Here is a 7624-nt window from a genome sequence, read left to right on the forward strand (position 1 = left end):
TGTTCAATGTTCGGGAACGAAAGCCCTTTCATCAGAGAAAGACCGGCCCACAGGAAGAAACACGCTGGAACAAAGAGAGGCTACATAAGGAGACTCTCTTGTTCCACGCAGAGTAGACGCCGATGAACCAATCAATCTCCAGGTTAAGAACCAAAATAGAACCCACGATATCAGGACTCTGCTTGTCGAGCTATAAACAGATCTGTAGCGAACAAGCAAAGGGAAAAGCTTCAAGGGAGAGAGGATCGCCAAAACGGGGATGATGGCGTGATATTCCAGAACCAGGCCATAGCTAAATGCCATAACCTCCGCAGAAGCAGTCATCCGGACGTACCCTCTTCCATGTTGCTTTGTATTGACATCGATGTTATCGGAATTTGAGGTCCCGGAGGAAACTCCTCACATGAATAAATATCTACAGCTTATTTCCAAATACATAATGGTAAATCAATCGATCTTTCGAGTAACGAGTTGATGAAAACAGGCCAATGTAGTAACTACGAGAAGATTTGATTCAGAGTTAAGTCCATCTCCCCAGTAATGAGTTCGTGTGTTCAACTTTTCACATACTTGAAGAAAGATTATGTTCCATGAATATGTGATCCAACTTTGTGAATTATGATGAGATCATCTAATTTTTCCTATTGAAAAGGTACTCAAGAAGGACATCAAAATATCAAAATAGAATAGCACTATTCAGTGTCAATAATATGATGAGTATGGCCAATAATATAGTCATTAGTGGAAACACGAAGGTTACATACCAGAATATCAATCAGGTTGGTTCGCATCATAGTTGGGTAAGTGGTCCTCAAAACTGACACTAGGGTTTGCCCAACCGATATCCGTCGTCATCCGATATCGACAACCGATATCCGATATCCGGTGCGGGATATCGGATATCGGATATTGGACGATATCTGTATCTGAGGGGTAGGCGGATATCAGAACTGCATACCGGAGGTAGAGGGATGCGACGGATACCGGATGCCGGATATCAGTTTTTGATATCCAGATATCGGAACCAGTATCCGGATATCGGAACTGGTATCCGGATATCGGAAACGGTATCGACAGTAAAAAATACAATTTACATATCACTCTATGACTTACGACATTGGCATCGGATGATTTTATTCTATTTTCAACCTCAGTTAATATATAGAGTGCAAAACTTTTATTTTCTTCCATATGGGATCGAGGATTCAAGTTGAATGAAAACTCAGAATCCCATTATCCCACATGGAAGAAATTAGTAATCTTTCTCTGTATATATTAAATGAATCCGACAATACATTAAATGGTAAAATTATATTTAACATATTATCACAGCGTCCAATAAATAGAAGTGAAAAGTTCTATTTTCTTCCATATGGGATAAAGGGATTCAGAGTTTAACACCAAACCCGAATCCTGTTATCACATATGGAAAAAATTGATAATATTTGGCTGTATATATTAAACAAGCTGTATAATCAATCAGAAAGCTCTCCTGTTACTCGCATCTAATGCTAATCCATTCTAATCGATGACTATTTATCAGCTAAAATTATTTTTAAGTATCCTTTCGATGTGGATATCCAAAACTGATATCCACACCCGATATCCAATGTCATCATCCTTCCCGCTAAGACAGAGACGGATGCCGACATCGAGACGGATATCGGTATCAGATATCGGCACTGTAGCAACCGATATCCGATACCGAAATCTGATATCTGGATATCGAAAAGAACAGATACCGGAAATTGCCTTTTCGTATCCGATACAGCATTCGTCCCAATACTGGCATCCGCACCAGTATCGGGATGGGCGAACACTACCTGAGATACCAAACATGTCTTACGGATGGGCAGTTGGTCTTTTCCTATGACCCATGAGTTCCTATTCATGGTATTCCACATAGTCTAAGCTCAGGTGCCGCAGTAAGAACAGAGATCATTGAGAATAAAGAGGAGAATTTAAGTGTTGAACATAATATTGATGCTAGAGTGTGGAATGACATATGGACACATAACCAGCTCAACACCTCTCCTGATAAATAAATTAAGTATCTGAATTACACACAGGTAATTCGAAGCGTATTTTTAAAGAAATGTTAAAATTCCATTATATGTTTTCCGCTGTAAAAATTTTGTTCGTTTCACGTTAGCCACTCCACTAGAGCCCAAACAAATTTATTTTTTATTAAATGATAATCAGTCTAAGACACTTAATGAGGATAATATATTATTCTTCATGTATTTTATGATTAAATTTTTCCAACATTTAATTTTAAAATTATGAAAAATGTTAAATCCAATAATTTATAATAATAATATTAAAACCCTTCATTGGTAAGTTTAATAGCTAAATTAAATATTTTCCATAATATATTTCACGAATAATTATTAGGATATTTGACATAAACATTTTTCTTTAAACTAACTATAAACTCCATCATAACTCAAGCTCATATATTATAATAAAAATAAACATCACACTCTGAAATCACAGAATAATTATGTGTACCTCATTTATCATGTATATTGAAGTCTTCACTTTGATGGTATGTACCTATCTCATAATATTTTTATTTTATATCTGTAGATTTAACAGGTCTCAAAGTGTTTGCCTTCAACTTCTTTTCAACAAGAAAAAATTTTATGTAATAACAAGAAGATTCTTTTAACAGTAAGTATACTCATTTTTCATTTTCAAAATTTTCATAACACTACCTCTTTTCTTCCTTATGTTTACTTTTCTGATCTCATTTAATATCTTCTCACTGTATTATATGTTCTGGCAATCCTTTATACTGATATCATATGTACAACACCAAATTCAATTAATATAGAATTTTCACTATTTACAAAGCCTCGGTAATCTATTTCCTTATTTTCATTCAAATTATCTTAATTGCATGTCATTAAAATGATTTATTTCACTTTCATAAGGGGTTTCAAATATTTTTTTAAACATATTTTCATATAACTTTATGAATTAATTTTAATAAATAAGATATCAGGTTGAAACTCCCAGGAAAGCACTTCGAATTGGGAGGGCGTCCTCCGGTGAACTCGCCCCTAGAGTCGCGTCTTCGGAACCTTCATGGAATGAACATCTCCTTCGTCTGGTTGGTCGAGACCCAGACTAAACCATTACATTACGGACCAAACCATATTTTCATATAACTTTCTGAATTAATTTTAATAAATAAGATATCAGGTTGAAACTTTCCAGGAAAAAACTTCGAATTGGGAGGGCGATCCTCTTGGTGAACTCACTCCTAGAGTCGCACTTTCAAAACCTTCATTGAATGAATATCTCCTTCGTCTGGTTAATCGAGTCCCAGACTAAACCATTTAGATTTTTTGAAATATTTATGCAATTTTTTATTTTGAAAATTATATATCAATTTTTATGGATTTTATACTATTTTTTTAGAATTTTCTGAAGATAAGATCATAAAGAAAATAATTTTAGACGTAATAAAATATAAATTTGAATTTATTTAAATATTTTTAATGAATGAATTGATTTTTTCTGCTAGAAATATTTGCCACGCTAGCAATCTGCCACTGGTAAAATCAAATTTGATCAATAAAATTATGCTTTTGTAAGTCTTTTTTACCTTATATTTTATAGATTTTCAATAGCATTATTCCCCATTAAAGAAAAAAATATAAATTTATGCTTTATTTTTCCCATCTCTTTGTGGATATAGTTTATTTATTTTTTAGACTAACCCCACTTGACTCCTTAGAATCAAGTGGATTTCTTACATCTACTTGGACTTAGGTAAATACGATGGTGAATTTGAGATACAAAAAGGAGGAAACTAGAAACCTAAGCTGTATCATTGATACTAAGAAGACACCTAATACACAAGAAGCCCATTCTAGAACCCTGTTCAAACCTACTAAAGGACCAGGTCAACAAAAAGAAAGAATTGTGGAACTAACCCACAATTTAAAATTGGAAAGCCTGTTTTCAAATCTCGTAAGGACGGAATGTGGATCCAAGCTAGAAATCAAGAAATCTAGCCCTCCAATCCCTTGAAATTAAATCCAATGGCTGGGAGAGTCAGGGCACTTCTATTTATTCCCTTCTCCCCTCTTTTTGTATCTCATCTTAGATTTCTGCTCCCAACTTGTTGTTGGAGGCCTAGTGCATCAGATTTATTTGGTGCGTTCTTGTTCTACAATAGTGTTGGAGAGAGAGCTAAAGGGTGACCAATATTCTTGGAGAAAAAACATCAGCCAGCCCTTGGGGGAAGTGACATCAAGGTTCGTGTGGTCTCCAGAATGTTTGATTTGAATTTTCTCACCTTCTTCTATTTTTATATTCTAATGGATAGTCTAGACTTCAACCTTTTTGATGCTTCAAACAACACTGAAAATGCATCTTGTAGCAAAAGTTACATCATTTTCAGTCTACTACCCGCCCGGCGGAGTGTCACCACCTGCAAATTGTAATCAAAGGTTCTCTTTAACGTTAAAATCTCATTTCTTCCCTTAAAACATCCCTAAAAATTCCTTACAAAAATATTTTATTATTATTATCTAAACCAAAATAAATATATAATAGTTTTGACTATTTTTCATTTCTTTCATTATTTTCCTATTTAGAAATACTTAAAAATCTATAAAAATATAAATCAAGTATAAGAATTATCTAATATATATATTAAATGCAATTTACTCTCTCACATTTGCTCCTTCAGGATTTGGCCCTTACCCTATTCTAAGTAAGGAAAATTTTATAAATATTTTTTCGTAAATCCTAGCCTTAAATGACTTAATTAACCCAAATTCTGGTTTATCTGCCACACAAATCAGAGGAGTGAGAAAATCAGGTGGCTCAAATTTCTCCAAATTCAAACGATGATATCTAACGATTCAAAATGAGTTTCTGGGCTGAAATTTTGAGGGTAGTACCATCTTTACCGCTCTATCCATCCAACATTTTGGATCTATCATTAGAATGCACCATCCTTGTAAAATGGCACCCGTCTATTTTGTTCCTTTTATGATTGGCAGAGTGATTTGCTCATTCAGAATCTCAGTTGGGCCCATTATTGTACTCCAAGATGGAAGGATTAAAGGAGTCGTGTTCATATTAATACACACAAACAAAAATCACCACTTGGTCTGCTGGGCATGCAAAGAGGCTTGTGTCTTATTTGTCTTTTTCTAACTCACATCTTCAGCCTTTTCTAGATTATCATCACCGATAACCTAGGTTTCCACTATCACACATGCCACCTCCAATTCCAGCACTGCCTGCATGCATCCATCTCCAACTCTGTTACTTGTCCACTCACATCCACATCTATCTCCGTCACTTTGACAATGTTAAAATCATCATCGCTCACCACCACTCTAGCGCTTACCAACGCGTATGCACCATCATCTTTGCCGTAACCAGCACGGTATCTCTTTCATCCATTCCACTCTACTCCCACAGCGGTGGCAAAGTACTCAAATTAGAGTTAATTACTATTTTACTATATATGATATTAAAATACTATTACTCAATAGGAAATGAGTGTTTTAGTTTCTTCCTATAGAGATAGAAGTAGACAAAAGAGAAATTTACATCGCTTGTGGTTGGTTATATGTTCACTTTTATTTGGTATATTACATTAATGGTAGTACATTTACATTAAATTTATTTTTGTTTACCAAACAAAATCAAACAGATAAAGTATAAATTAGATTTATTCTCAAAAGTATTCTGTTAAAAAAAATAAATCAGGTTAATTAGGAATTTTATTTTAATTTAATTTCACTTCTTTTATGTTAATTTAATGCTAAAATTCACTTATTCGATATTTCTCCCTATGGATTCGAAATGCTTTCTTGTCATAAGGAAAATTATAAATTTCCTTTCATAAACCAGAAGGCTTAAACAACATTTTTAACCCTAATTTCTTGTGAATCAGCCTCCAATACAAATATAAAAGAAAAAATTTGTTATTTTTTTGGTATGCTGAATCATCCCCTTTTTCTTCAGAAATTTATCTTCCCATAAAAAATACATAAGCATCTAATGGATAGTGAATGAAACTTAGACTTCCCAAAGAGACAGAGCAGACTTCAAAATTTTAAAGGATGTAGAGTGAGGGTTTGATCTAGTGTTCGCTTGTTCCAAGCCCAATATCAGATGACAATATAAGGATGCATGCTAAACTAAATCTCAGAAATGGGCTACACCATACTATCTATACCGATATACAGATACCAGATGATGATATCAGATGTCGATTGTTACATTACAGAAATACGATATCGTAATATGTCCCAATATCGGAATATGTCATATGAATTGAAATATATTAAAACTAATTTACGATCCATAACTAACCTATTGGGTGCCATATATTGTTTGTCTAAGCATTTTTCTAATTTTCTTAATGGTTCTCAATTAATATTTCATGTATAATTCTGTACTTGGGCCTAAAAAATGGGTAGAGCACACGTGCATGCTATTCTGTATCTGAGCCCATATTATATTTGGTAGTTGAAATGAGTAGCGCACAAGTTTTTTGTCAACATTGGAATGATCGAAGGTATTTGTAGTACGGTTAACCTAACATTTTTTTTCCATATGGGGCAATAGGTGCTCATTTGTAAACGGATATCCAGATACCAGATATCATTATCCAAAAAATAAAATTCAGTTATGGATTTCAATATCCAATATCTGGATATTGGATTTCGATAGCAGATATTGGATTTGATACCCAGTACCAGCATCTGCCATGTACAAAGGTCTAGGACATCCATCCTGATATTCGATATAGGATGCATATTTGATATCCGTCTGATATCCAGTATCTGGTATCTGAAACTGCCTCAAATTTATGTGGGCATCAGATATCGCTTGTCCTATATTGGATATCGGAAGGATATCAGACAGCAAACTCTAGTTTGATTATATACCTTTTAAAGAATTTCATTATAGATATATCACTGATTATTCCCATCCAACTTGATATGGATATCATTGTTGACCTATGATTCATGTTTCACTTTTATGTTTAAAGGATATGATTTTGGTTTGATGTTTTCTTACATAAGAAGATAATTACCTATTTTTCACTAAAAACAAGATATGAAAATTACTGAAAATAATTATTTATTTTTTAAATATAACCATCTAAATGTAAAGTTATATTTCATAAATTCCAAAAATATAAAATTTTATGGAAAATCTAACCCAAAATAATTCCTACAAAATTTGCTTTTTCAATCTATGTAACATTGATCTCAAAAAATAATTAAAAAATTACAGTAAATCCTAGACGACACTGACTAAATCCTTTGTGCCTTTCCCATCTTAAATCACATAAACTTGGTTTAATCTGAAAATCAAACCGTTGGAAACAACTTTAGGTACCATCCCACATAAATTCTGACTCAAAATGCTATGATTTTATTGTTCCAAAGATTGTCAAATGTTTCATCCCGTTATATAGATAATGAGATTTCTGGATTAATTGCCTTTCTTTAGCTGAAACTAAGTCGAGTAGCCACACAATACGATGGCCAAAAATCAACAACATTCAAAAACTTATTGATCAAATTACCTACACACAGATCAAACCCGTGATTTCTCAATTTCTCGAGTGAGACATGAT

Source organism: Wolffia australiana, chromosome 4 (genome assembly GCF_029677425.1).
Source record: "Wolffia australiana isolate 7733 chromosome 4, ASM2967742v1".
Taxonomy (NCBI): Eukaryota; Viridiplantae; Streptophyta; class Magnoliopsida; order Alismatales; family Araceae; genus Wolffia; species Wolffia australiana.